This window comes from Pinus tabuliformis, chromosome 5_1 (assembly GCF_031772625.1).
Source record: "Pinus tabuliformis cultivar Carrire ecotype Pingquan chromosome 5_1, CPIR1, whole genome shotgun sequence".
Lineage (NCBI taxonomy): Eukaryota > Viridiplantae > Streptophyta > Pinopsida > Pinales > Pinaceae > Pinus > Pinus tabuliformis.
In genome coordinates this window covers 994,723,409-994,736,955 of record NC_142305.1, presented here as the reverse complement: position 1 = coordinate 994,736,955, position 13,547 = coordinate 994,723,409, and positions in this window count along the sequence as shown.

The following is a 13,547-nucleotide window of genomic DNA, read 5'->3' as shown; positions in this document are numbered from 1 at the left end:
ATATATATATATATATATATAAAATTTTAAATGTTTTTTTAAATCGGAAATACATATTTAAAAAATAAAATAAAATAAAAATAAAAATAAAAAAATAAAAACAAAAAATAAAAAAATCAATAATAATAAAAATAAAAAAATTAATTAATGAATTAAATAAAATATATATATATATATATATATATATATATATATTAAATGTTTTTTGGTTTTTTTTTTTTAATTTGAAAATATATATATATATATATATATATATATTATATATTTAAATTTTAATTGTTTTTTGTTTTTATAATTTGAATGCATTTTTTTAGGTTTGTTTTTGAATGTTTTTAATCTTAATTTTAGTAGTTTTTTAATTTTATTTTATTTTTTGTTAATTTTCTATTTATTTATTTTTAATCTAGTTTGTTTTTAATTTTATTTTTTTAGTTTTTTGTTAATGTTTTTTTTTTAAATCTATTTTTACTTAATTTTTTAAATTTTGTCTTTTTTTCCAAATTTTTTTATGGTTTACTAGATAATTTTTTTTTACATATTTTATGGTTTGTTTTGTCTTTTATTTATATATTTATATATTTTCTTTTCTAAGTAATCCACATTTAAAAAAAATAAAAAAATAAGACAACTAGAAAATTTGTTAAGTAATCATGATTTCAAAAAAAAATGGACATAAAAATTTCAAAGTGTCAAAAATAAGCCCTCTAAAAAAAACATTAATGTTGCATCAACACGTTCAGCATGAAAATCACTAATATTTAAAAATAAATATTTATATTTGATACATAAGAAAACTTAAAGTGTCAAAAATATGCTTTGAAAAAAGATGTGTATTCTGCATCACCACTTTTCAAAATGGGTTGACTTTTTTGCTACCTCATCGAAACAAGTAGTCATATCAGTTCTCATTTCAAAGTTTACATTGTTTTAATTTCTTTGTTGAAGAAAGTGTTTTATAGAAGACCTACAATGATATACAAGTAGTTTTGAAGTTTGATCTTTGAAGTGCTAAGATTATCTAACAAATTTTGTTGAAATTACACCATTGCATATCATGGCATATATTAGTAGAGACAATAGTAAAGGTTCATTTGAATATCACTAGAAGTGGGTCATTATCCCTGGTGTTACTATCAGTTAGTTTAGCCTATAACCAGTGATCAAATATACTCTTACAAGGTGTTGTTAGGGTGTCAAGTCAATTTTTTGTCATTTCAGCAAGTCTTCAAATAAAAATTTGGTCACTGGTTGTTATGTCTAGGTCACTGCTGGTCCCTTCCCTTACTCATGTTCTTCATCAGTCATCATGGTCATTGTCTTCTTTGAGGTATCATATCTTCATTTAAGTGTCTTGGGTCATGAAATGGTTAAATTCCTCATTTTAGGTCATGGTATAGGGTTTCACTCCATGTGTCGTCATGATACCATATGTCAAAAAAAACATGTACATCATGTGATTCAGTGGTTAAATGGAGTTAGCAACTTAGGGAAATAAAAATAAAGGTAAAGGTAATATTTAATTTCAAATAAGACAATGTTGCAGTGCACTAACCCGCCTCATCATTCCTCATAGGGACATGTTTTATTCAAAAAAAAATTCTGACAAAATGAAGAATAATTTTACAAAAGTTAAAGAGGTTTTTGTCCATTATCATCCAAGGAACAAAAACCTCCTTCATTTTATGCACAGATGTTATGATTTGAAATAAATGCCCCAAATACACTTGCTACGAGAGAGTTGTTGCACTTCTGGACAGCTTGACTTCAAGACAGTTTTTCAGGGGTTTGGAGCAGTTTTTGGTAATGCTTGAGGACTCTATTGTGTATCAGACATCATAAGCTTTCCCATGGTACCTTCATCTTGTGATTTTTATTAGTGGAAGGCATCCAAAAGTAATCTGCAAGTTGGCATTGTGCTCTTGTTAGAGAAACCCTTTTGGCATGACCTTGGGAAACTCATTTTTTATCCCTCATGGAGTGTCCAAATTACATGATTTAGGTATCCATCTTATATCAGACTTCAATATTTTTCCAACGAGCTATCAAGCTCTCAATTTGGAGTAGCTTAAGGCCTCCAAACGTTTTTTGGAAGATTGTGTTGCACGTCTGTGAACTACGCTGCGCTTGTGCCAAAGTAGCCCAAAACTCATCCAAACTCACCCAAATTCTGATTTTGAAGCTTAAAAACCTATTTATTTCTATTCTAAGTTTGTTCACAAGTAATTATAAGTCTTTTCTCACCTTTTTCCTTTGGAAAGATGAACGTAAATGCAAGTTCTCTTCATCTAGGGTTTAGGTGAAATTTTCATGCTACAAGCAATAGTGTAACTGATGGTTTGGTTAGTTTTGATATTGGAAAAATGTAAATATTCCACCTCATAGCTTTGTACATGTGTAAAAATCCTTTTGATTCACTAAATAACTTATCAATCATCAAATTGCCTCACCCTTACCTAAACCCGAGCTCATATCTAGCATTTTGAGCAGATTTCCTAGCAGCTTTGTTTTTCAATTTCTCCTAAGCATTTATTTCCCTCATTTCACTCCATTTAAGTTTCCTAAGTTTTATACCACCCATATCCATCTCCCAAAATTCCCCTATCATTATCTCCCTTCCCTAACTCCCTCATTTCATCATTTCCTTCCTTGAGCAAGAAAATAGTCAGCTTAAGACTAAACAGCTAATCATGGAAAAAGAACAAGCCAAGTTATTACAACAGGTTGGAAAAGGCAAGGAGATCATAGAATCAAGAGAGATTGAACGATCAAAAGGTACAGGAAAGAGTAAAAGGCTAAGAACAAGGAGCCTAGAAGAAGGCATTGCAAGAAGAGCAAGAGCACATTCTATTGAATGAAGACCTTGACCTAGAGGATAGGATTGCCCTTAAGGTTCATCAAGATAAAGAATATTGGCTCAACAGGGTGAATGAACACTTGGAGAAGATCCTTGAGAAGGGAAATAGGGATAATTAGTTTCTCAAACATATGGCACACCACTACCAAGCTCAAAACATGATCACCAATGTCAAGGTAAAGCAACTTGAAAACAAGCTCAAGGAGGCCAAAAAAGACCAAAATGATGAGGGAAACTTGGAGATTCTTTTTTAATCATCCATGAAGCTATAAAAAACATATTTTTTCACCCTCCATCCAATTTTGAGAAAATTCTGAGCATTTTGAGTTTTTTGAGAAGTTTTGGTCTAAGTTCAGAAATTCAGCTGCTCTAGAAGCGCAATGCCTTGGTCCTGTGTTTTTTCCTCAAGACTCCATTTGAGTAAAGGTCTACATTTTTGAAAAGATCTTGCAATCCTCTAAAAACCCATTTTCTCATATTTTTTAGAGGTGTCTTAGTTTTGGAGAAAAATGCAAAAAAGTGGCAAAAACTAGCATTCTGGACCAGTTTTTCACAGGTGTTGCGCTTCTGGAGTGACCTTGGCAGAATGGATTTTTTAGGGCCTTCCCATGGTCCAAATTCAAAAATTCAAACGTTTATGGAAACTAGACTTGAATGGCTAATTGACCGCTCTCTCCGATTTTCATTTAACCCCTAGAAGGCACCTAAAAGTCAGCTCAACGTCGGCACTGTGCTTATGCACTTTTATGTGTTTCAAATTGTATAATTCACTGTGTAAATTTCTAGTTTCTAGTTTGAATTAGTCAAAGTCAAGATTCTCTATGTAATGGCACTACTTACGAGGCTAGGTGATGTAGGCATGAATAAATGTACATCATAGGTAGTTTTTTATGTTTATTATGCCTCATAAAAGAAACAAACTCTTCATGAAGTGTTTGAATTTCACCTTCTCACTCTCACCTGTTGGTTGAGAGAATCTTGGAGTCAGTTCCTCCACCAAGGAATTCGACTCCTAAAGCTGGGAAAGTGGTCTAGGAGAGTCTACATGTATCATTTCACTTGAGGAGAATAGGGTTGAACTTTTTGTGAAGGAGGCTTGCATGTAATCATCTTTCAGCTAATACAGAGACATGTTGTAGCTATTTTCAAGGAGCTTTAGCCCAGTGAGTTCATAGTGCTTGTACTTCATTATTTTTTTTTTCTCATGGTCTAAACATCTTTATCTACATTATATCTCTTCTTTCTATGAATTCCTTATGATAAAATCCTCAGAATTCTTGTTTGTCAAGCCCTGTTATCTGGTTTTCATAGTTATGTGTTTTGTCTTCCTAAGCTAATGAAATCATGTTTATTTATGCTCATTAGTTTCTTCCACACTATATCCTCTATACTACACTGAAAAATACTCAAATTACACCATGGCTTCTGATATCTATCTCCTTCTTATGTTTTCTCCTGCATTCCCACAGCCTAGACCTACTTGTGGCTCCAAACCCTAAGTTCAACAAATCCTAAAAAACCAAATTTTCACAAACAAATACACATGTCTAGCCTAAAATTCATTTTCTTTAAAGTCATATCACTGATAAGAGATTAGAGAGATCCCTCTCATGTTCAGTAGGGCTAGCTACTGAGCTGAAGTGGTTTGAGGTTACCCTTCTCGGTTTCCTTTTCAGCCTAGGAGATTGTAAGAACACCTGGTATGGGAGCCCACATCTTATTTTAATATTTTATTCTTCTATTAGGGTATTTGGGTGGTTCAAGGTGGAGAGTGAAGTCTCCATCATGTTGGAACCTAAAAACACTACAGGGTGGTAAGGTGGTGCTAAGGCAAGTTGGAGCTTACAGGGTGTTAGATCATCCTTTCAACTAGAGATGATAAAACTAGGGTGTTGGACCATCCTTCTAGATGGTGTTGGTAAAACCAGGGTATTGGAGCATCCTTTCAAGAGTTAAAGCTTCCTAATAAAATAGAATTCCTTTTTACTATAAGTAATAGGAAGTTGGATCTTCCCTTCAATTGGAGATGATAAACTATTGTACTCATAAATTATCTTAGAATGTGTTCCGTGCTTCTTCTCCTAGAAGGGTTTCTGCTGAAATATTTATTGTGTATTGTTCATGTGATGTGATGTTAATTTATGTTTTGATATGATGCTAATTATATTTAATTATTTTTAAGTTTAAAATTAACTAATTGAAGTGAAATATTAATTCACCCCCCTCTCAATATTTCCAACAAGTTTTACATTAACTATCTAATTTGAGTTCAGAGGATGCACTTATAGATGAGGCTTTGCACAGTATCAAGATAATATATTTGCACTAGAGCCAAGGAGTACACTAAAGGAGGTGTCACTCTGCATGTCTCACCATAATTGCTAGACTACCAGGAAGTTAGCATATTGTTATGGTGAGGTAGAAGAGGCTAATGGTGATGAAGATCCTAGGGATATGAACATATCAAAGTTTGAGGGAGAGTGACATGTGAATGGACCACAGTTGGACTCTGTCGCACCAAAATGTATGATGCCTATCAAAATGCGTGAGGTAAATATTGGTAATAAGGATAGACCCAAGTTCGCAATAATCAAAGATTATTGGGATGAATATAATTTCAAAAACACTCCTAATCTCCTGCATGAATATCAAGACTTATTCCCCAAAAAAATTACAGTGATGAAAGATATATTAGGTGAGCTAGGGGAGATGAAAATCACTCTAAAGTAGGTTTGAAGATAGTACATAAAATACTCTACCACCTTAAACCCACTTATAAATAGAAAGTTAGGGAGGAGCTCAACAAGGTGTTGAAAGAAGATATCATAGAGCTTGTTGAAGATTTAGGGTGGATCATTCCAATGGTAGTGTGGTTGAAGAAAATAAATAAAAATCAAATCTTTATTGACATAAGGAAGTCAAATTATGCCTATATTCATGATCCATTCCCCACCACATTTATAGATGAGGTCCTAGAGAATGTTGGAGGAAAAGAATCTTATTCATCTAGAGATGGGTTCTCGGGGTACCACCAAATTAGAATTGCTAAGGGGGGATGTCACAAGATAACATTTACGATAGATTGGGGCTTGTTTCAATACATTGTCATGTAATTTGAGTTGAATAATGCACCAATAATTTTTTTGTGGGTGGTAGTAGCAAAGTTCAAAGAATATATTCATAATATTTTAGAAGTGTATCTAGATGATTGGATTTGTTTAGCCTTCTCCACAAGTATATTGAAGTGTTGCAACTTATGCTGGATAGGTGCAGGATGTTGCAGATTTCCTTCAACTTAATGAAGTTTATTTTTTCCTCACCTCTGGGAATTCTACTTGGGCATGTGGTTTGTAAGAAAGGACTACTCATCAATTCGACGAATATCATTGTGATAAAGAACCTTCCACCTCCAATGTTGTGTGATAATTCTGCATGACAGTCAAACATACAGGTTAGTATAGAAAATTCATGCACAGATATGCACAAATCACCACACCATTGGAGATATTTTTGAAGAAGGATGCTAGGTTTGAGTGGACTAAAGAGTGACTGTAGGAATTGGATACACTAAAATAAAAATTAGTATATGCATCGATCCTAGAGTTCCTGTATTGGAGCAAGGAATTTCACATTCATGTAGATGATTCAACAATAGCACTAGGTGTAGAATTGGTACAACTAGTGGAAGCTTAAATAGATGATTTGATTTATTTTGAAAGTGAAAATTTGTCTACAACAAAGTGGATCTATACCACCATAGAGCATGAAGGTTTAGCAATAGTTTGCATGCTGCAAAAGTTTAGACATTATCTGTTGCATTCACATTTCAAGTCGTATATGCACCATTCTACATTAAGATACCTCATCAATAAGTTAGTGTCGGGGAGGAGGATATGTAGATGGTTGTTGTTGTTTCAAGAGTAAGATTTTGAAGTAATTATAAAACTTGGTAAGTTGAACACATGTCTGAATCATTTCTCATGGATAAGCTTCCATGAGGAGGCAGGCAAAATCAATGATGTCTTACCAGATGTGTAGTTATTTTGTGTGGATATTGTGGGTGATCACTTTTACAAAATTATCTTGTTTCTTAATACAGGCATAGTGCCAAAAGAGTACATAGTGGCATAGAAAAAGTAGTTGGAAATTAAGGTTGCAAGCTATGAGGTCATCGCAGGATATCTATATAAATTAGGCATATATGGAATACTTTGGCAGCATGATAGTCCCACCATACTGACAGAGGAACATGACCATGTGGCTGGAGGGAATTACACAGGGAAAGAAACCATGTAAAAGGTTTTGCACACGGATCTATGGTGGCTAACTATCCACCGTGATGCAAAGGGATTTTTTTGCAGCTATGATGTATTTCAAAGAGAGGGAAAACTTTTGTGATGATACGAGATGTCACTCCACCCACAACTGAATTTAAATTTGTTTGTGAAGTGGGTCATTGATTTCGTTATGTTGATCACTTCACTAGAAAATAGGAGTGGAGCATGATATATCATCACCACGATGTATTATCTATCCATATGGGCCAAAGCAAAACCTGTCAAAGATTGAAATGTAAATACTACTACCAAATTTTTATTTGAAGATGTTGCTTCTCACTTTAGATGCCCCAATAGTTTTATGAGTGGTCATGGAACTCATTTCATGAACTAGACTATCAAAGCTTAGATAGAGGAGTTCTAGATATACCATCAAAAGAGAACACCTATCATCCACAATAAAATAGGAACATTGAGACCTTTAACAAAATTTTGGAAACCATGTTGACAAAGCTCTATAACGTGAATAGAGATGATCGGGACTTAAGAATTCCTATAATTTTGTGGGAGTACCAAACCATGTCAAAGAACCTCACTAGTCAGAAACCATTTTGACTAGTCTATGGAGAGGAAGAGATAATGCCAATGAAGTTCATAGTCCCTAGTCTTCATATGGTTTCCATGAAAACACTGGAATATTCCAGTGCAATCAAGAGAAAACTAGCAAAGCTACTAAATTTGGAAGAGCGCCTCTTTATGGTTGGATTCCAACACAATGTGAAAAAACCTAAGGAAAAGGGATGGCATGATCGCCATATCAATAAAAAATAGTTCTAGGTTTTCAATATTGTGTTGATGTATGATGGTAAATTTTTTAAGCACCATAGGAAATTCCAGATGCAATGGTTATGTCCCTATGTTATCCACTATGTCACATATGTTGGGGAAATTCAATTGGAGAAGTTAAATTGAGAGACCCTAGATGGACATATGAATGGGAGAAGTTTGAAGGTGTACAGAGATAGTTGCTCCTCGACCTAAGGATGAATTGCATATAGAGTAAAAAAGAAAAATAGTTTTATTTTATAACATTATTTGTGTTTTCAAGTAGAAGCCATGTTGTAGAGACCATAAAGAATAGTGTGATAAACCTGGAAAATTAAATCTTTCATGTCATAGTAAAAGGTTGGTATACCTCATATTGGAGCACCGAGAAGTTAGAAGAATTAGTAGTTAAAGGAGCCTATGATACTAAGGAATACTTGAATACTGGATTATAATTGGAAGCTAGTGATGGTAATGTAGAATAAAAAAGTGTAGGAAAAGTTACCTACTGTAGTGTGTGCCAATCATGTGCATTGACTCAATTTTTATGGTCATGGTTAATTTTTTTAGGTTTCTAATAGCTTAGAGACTTGTTTTAGGCATTTCATTCAATTTAATTTGTTTGAGAAATGTTTGGTCAAAACAATTTCCTATTTTTTAGAGAATCAATTCTATATTTGCTATTGTAGGGAGAAAAAAAAATATTTTTGGGTAATTTGGTTCTTAAAGGAAGGAATGAATTATTTTTTAGGTATATAATATGTATTTTTTATTAATAAAGGGTTGGTTAGGGTTATAAGAAGATTGAGATCTGATTTTGCAGGGATTCATGTGTTAGCTTCTAATGGTGATGTGTATTATTGTGTTGTAAGTTTTCTCTCTTGTCATTAACATGCTTGAATGTATGTCTTTGTATTTGATTAAGCAAGGATTTGTCTCATAACTCACTGTGAAAGTTTTTTGTTATATCTTACTGAACAATTAATGTTTTTCTTCTTTAAAGACATTTAGAATTCATCCTTCAGTTAGATGCTTTATATGTCAATTTTCCACCATTCCTCTGCTCACCCTTCTACAACAAATTTAATTAAAAACACCATAAGGATTGCCTACATTTCCCCTATCGAAATATCCCTCATCTCTTCATCCTCTCACTGGAAAATCAATCAACTTTATATGATTGTATGCCCAATGGATTTTCCCTCTTCCCTACCAGAAAATTGATAAATATTATTCCCATTTGATCTTAACACCTAGCCTAAAAACCTAACGTAATCATTCATCTAAGTGACTAAAAATTCATATATAAAAATCCTTCTTTGAAGTTGGAAGGGCTAGATTTCATTTTCAAAGTGGTTTGTGGTTACCTTTTGGTTCCTCTCCTCATGTTGGAGGAATTACGAAGTGCTAACACTCTGGAATCAAACAAGAAATTTCAAGTTGGAGATCAAAAACCTCTGGATATTGCTATCCATTTCCTTCATGATATACTATGTATAAAACCATATTTAAACTTCAATTTATTATTGAAATATTGGATCCACTGCAGCTGAAGAAATCCATCTCCATTGCCAGAGCATGGGGAACAACAATAAGATTGGCATTTGAAGGAAATAGTAATGGAATATCTACTATGCCAAAGTCTCTTCTAAAGAATGGAGCTAAATCATTATGTGAATGCAACGAACCTCTTGCATAGGGTGGTAGCATAAGGTAATCTTTATAAATCAAATCATTTCCTAAATACATCAAACCTTATCCACAAGGTGGTAGTATAGGGTAATCTTCAGAAAGTGTTGCAAAGTCCATAGTCCAAGGATTCTTTCTCATTAACTTGCCCAACTACTCGTTGATGCAGGTAAAATAAATGTTTGAGAGTGTCATTCCGTGATTATATGCCCACATTCAACCACTAGGGAAATATTCTTGTAAATATCGGTAAGTTGTTTATATGAGATGTAGTTATTTGAATGGGAATAGAGAGAAAAATGTGCAGTAGTGATAGCAAGATGCTTTTATTTCAATTCTTTTACTATATTCAGGAGCTGCTCAACAAACTTTGAAACATAAATTTTTGTAATTTTAGGATACTAATTCAACCACTCACATAATTTCTCATGTTCCCTAACATCCATATTCATGATTTCCTTCTAAGTACATTCATACATGTAGTAAAACTCGAGGGCACTTCCAAACTCTCCAAACCATTTTGCAAGATACATTATGTGCAAGTGATGAAAGATAAGTTTTAGTGTGTACTATAGCATTTGGTACACTTACCAAATTTGTATTGTTGGAGGAACTTACATGCATTAACAAAGGTACATCTTGGAGGTAACTTGAAATCCCTTTGAATTTTTAGCAATAAAGCAAAGCGGTTCAACATACAAGTCTTAAGGGAGGCCTTAAAACCAATGAGACAATTGAATACAAGGAGAATACCAATTATAATACATGTGAACTACGCCAAATAAATTTAAGCTATTATATAATTCTTGTGTATCAAGGAAAGGATGGACAATGTGTAAATTATGATAAAACAAGTGGCCTTGTTCACTGTCTCTCCAGAAAATGTATTTAAAAGTTGGGAGTATTGTCTGAGCTTCTATTGGCTTACATAAAATTTTACCCCTAAAGCTTATGTCACATAAAATGACATCCTTGACTTTCAATTGGGCCTAAATGGCATCTCTAACTATCACATAGAAAGTACCCAAAAACCAAATTTTTTTAAGAGATTATTTTTTAAGATAGAGGTGAATTATCACTTATCAACATAATGTATGTTTAACATAAATCTACCGAGATACACTATTAATTCACAATTGATGGCTATTCATAATGCAGGTGTGAGAAGGTAGGGACAAATTAGGGTTTAGGAAATGCAAGTGGGTAAGTATATATCAAAAACATGTAATAGCTAGATGGATATCTCATAGCAATGTAATACTAACAATGAAATACTATGTATTTATGTGAAAATTTCCAGAAAATAAATGTTATAAAATTATCTATAGAGAAGATTGCATCATCCCCTACAAGCAGATGGGTTCTGTTGAAAAATGTGTAATTAGGTTCGTTCTTCATAAATATGAAATTTTCTTTTGATTCTTGTATATTGTAAAATGAAAGAAAAATTATTATTGTTATTTTAAAGCATTTATTTCATTCTCAAGGTAATTTATTTTAGAGGTCAAGCATCCATTAAGTGCTTCTAGGGTTTGTCCTAAGTCAAGAACTCAAAAGAGTCATTGTAAAATGATGAAGGCCCCATCAGGCACGTTGTAACATGTAAAAATATTTTTTATTTATTTAAAGGTGTCAAAATACCCTCCAAGACCAAGTCAGCCTGCCAGCTAAGAACTCGACCTAATTTGAGGTACTTCTTCCACCTTGAAATCCTATATATAGGAGGGAACTTTACCTCCTATGGACACAATTCATTATCTTATAAAGTGAGTGAATAATAATAATAAAGAGGCTAGCTAAGTAAGAAGAAGGATGAAGATCAAGTGATTGGGTAATTTCTCTCCCTCTCTCTTCACAGGTGTGAAGGAAGGAGACTAGGGTTTTTGATGTTGGGTTAGGGTTTTTCTACTACAGAATCGAACTTGGAGAAAGTGTATAAAGAAGGTCAAAGGGAGGCCTATTAGGTCATCCTCAAGCCCTAGAAGAAGGATAAATTCAAGTGAATGTCTCAAGAAGTCTTGGAAACTCGAAATAATTTCACACGTGTGGAAGCAGCTATTGCTAGGAGCGCCAAAAATATCATACCTATAATAGAGGTTGAAACTCTATTTCTAGGGGTCAAAGTTGTGTTGTTGGAAGATATTTGACTGGGTTTGACTTGGAAAAATGAAGCGCATAATCAAGAAGGTTGGACTTGTTCTTGGAAGGGTATTGGTTTTGGTCTAAAGGTCTTAGAATTTTTCAATTGAGGAATCTATAAGAACAAAAGAGATTTGTGGGTTTTCCTCTCAAGTGGAGAGGTTTTGGCCCCAGCTTGCAGCATATATCATGTGTTCTTGTGTATTGTTGATATTATTGTTTTGGTAGCTATTTAGAATATAATATCAAGAGAAGAACCTAATAAGTAATAAAAAGTAAAAAGACATCACAAGAAGTTATCAAATATAAGAGAAATCATTCTAACTATTGTCCTCTAGATTTCTCAACAGGTTCAAAGTTGCATGGGATGTTGCATTTTCTTTTCATCAAGAGAGAGCATAATTTTCAATAATAAATGGAATCAAGGAATCCTTTAGGGTGTCATGGTAGATTTTTGTTCATCATTTCGTACTATGATGAGTGTTAATTCACCTCTATCTTCAAAAATTGGGTTTTTGGGTACCTTCCATGTGATATTCCTTGTTATCCATAGTTAACACAAGTTAGATATGTCATTTAGACCTAATTAGAAGACAAGGATATACCCTCCAAGAAATCATGAATTTGAAAGATAGTGGGCACTTCAACAATCGTGATCTATGATTTCACATGCTGTGAAAATTCTTAAATATTGAAGCATTTGCTTTTTTCCTTTCCAACATTTGATGATTCAGGTTTGTTGATTGTTTTATCATAACTCAAGAAGATTCTTGATTGCAATTTCTTGTTTTTTCTTGCAAATACCTTCTTCACATTATGGTTCACAGACTCCCAATCCCAACTTCCATTGGAATGAATGCATTTACTTTTCCAATTAAGTATCAAGATTTTGATGAGTGCTCTAGACACTAAACATTATTGTCAATATCGAAAACATTGGACAACATTTAATATCTAACTGTAAGTATAGTTACATTATGGCTTGCATCTTCATATGCCTTCCCTTCCACACATGCATTTTCTTCAGAGATAAAAATATTTTTTTTCCTTTACTTAGCTTCTTGACCATAACTTCATTATTTATCATTTACATGCAAGTTTATCATTTAATTTGATCTTGGACATAAAGGAATATTAGAAACTAAGTCTTAAGGATTTTTCTTTGCATATATTTTCTGGAATGGAGAGTGCATGAGCTGTTGGGTTGAGGTGGAAAAAGATTCATTTTTCTAGTCTAAGAAACCTCTGGAAAAAAAAAAGTTGATTGTCATAAATCAGGGGCCTCAAAGTCTATCTTCAATTCTAGTTCTAATTCTTTGGTGGCAATGTTTTTATGTTAAGTTTGTTGTATTATTAATTTGTTCTATGTTTGATTTTGTTGACAATTTTTGAAGAACTATGAGATAAAAAAATTCATAAAATCTTGTATAGGTTTAAATTCTATGGAATTGGCCAAAAACATTAATTGAGCATGAACTTTTCAGGTTTTTTTTTCAACTTCTATATTATATCTAATGTTTTGTTATTGATCAATATGAAATTAAACAATTAAGGATTTTTGGGTCTCATATATGTGTTCCATGTGTGGTGTTTATTTTATTCATGGTTATGATGATTGGGATTTAAATATGGATCTAGTTCGTGCTACTATAGCTCTATTGGTTGTTGTATAAGATTTTTTAGGCGGGAACACTTATAACAATTATCTATAGACATTAGTAAATTAGGGAGATAGTGATTGTTGGTTTTACGCTTAGTTTTCA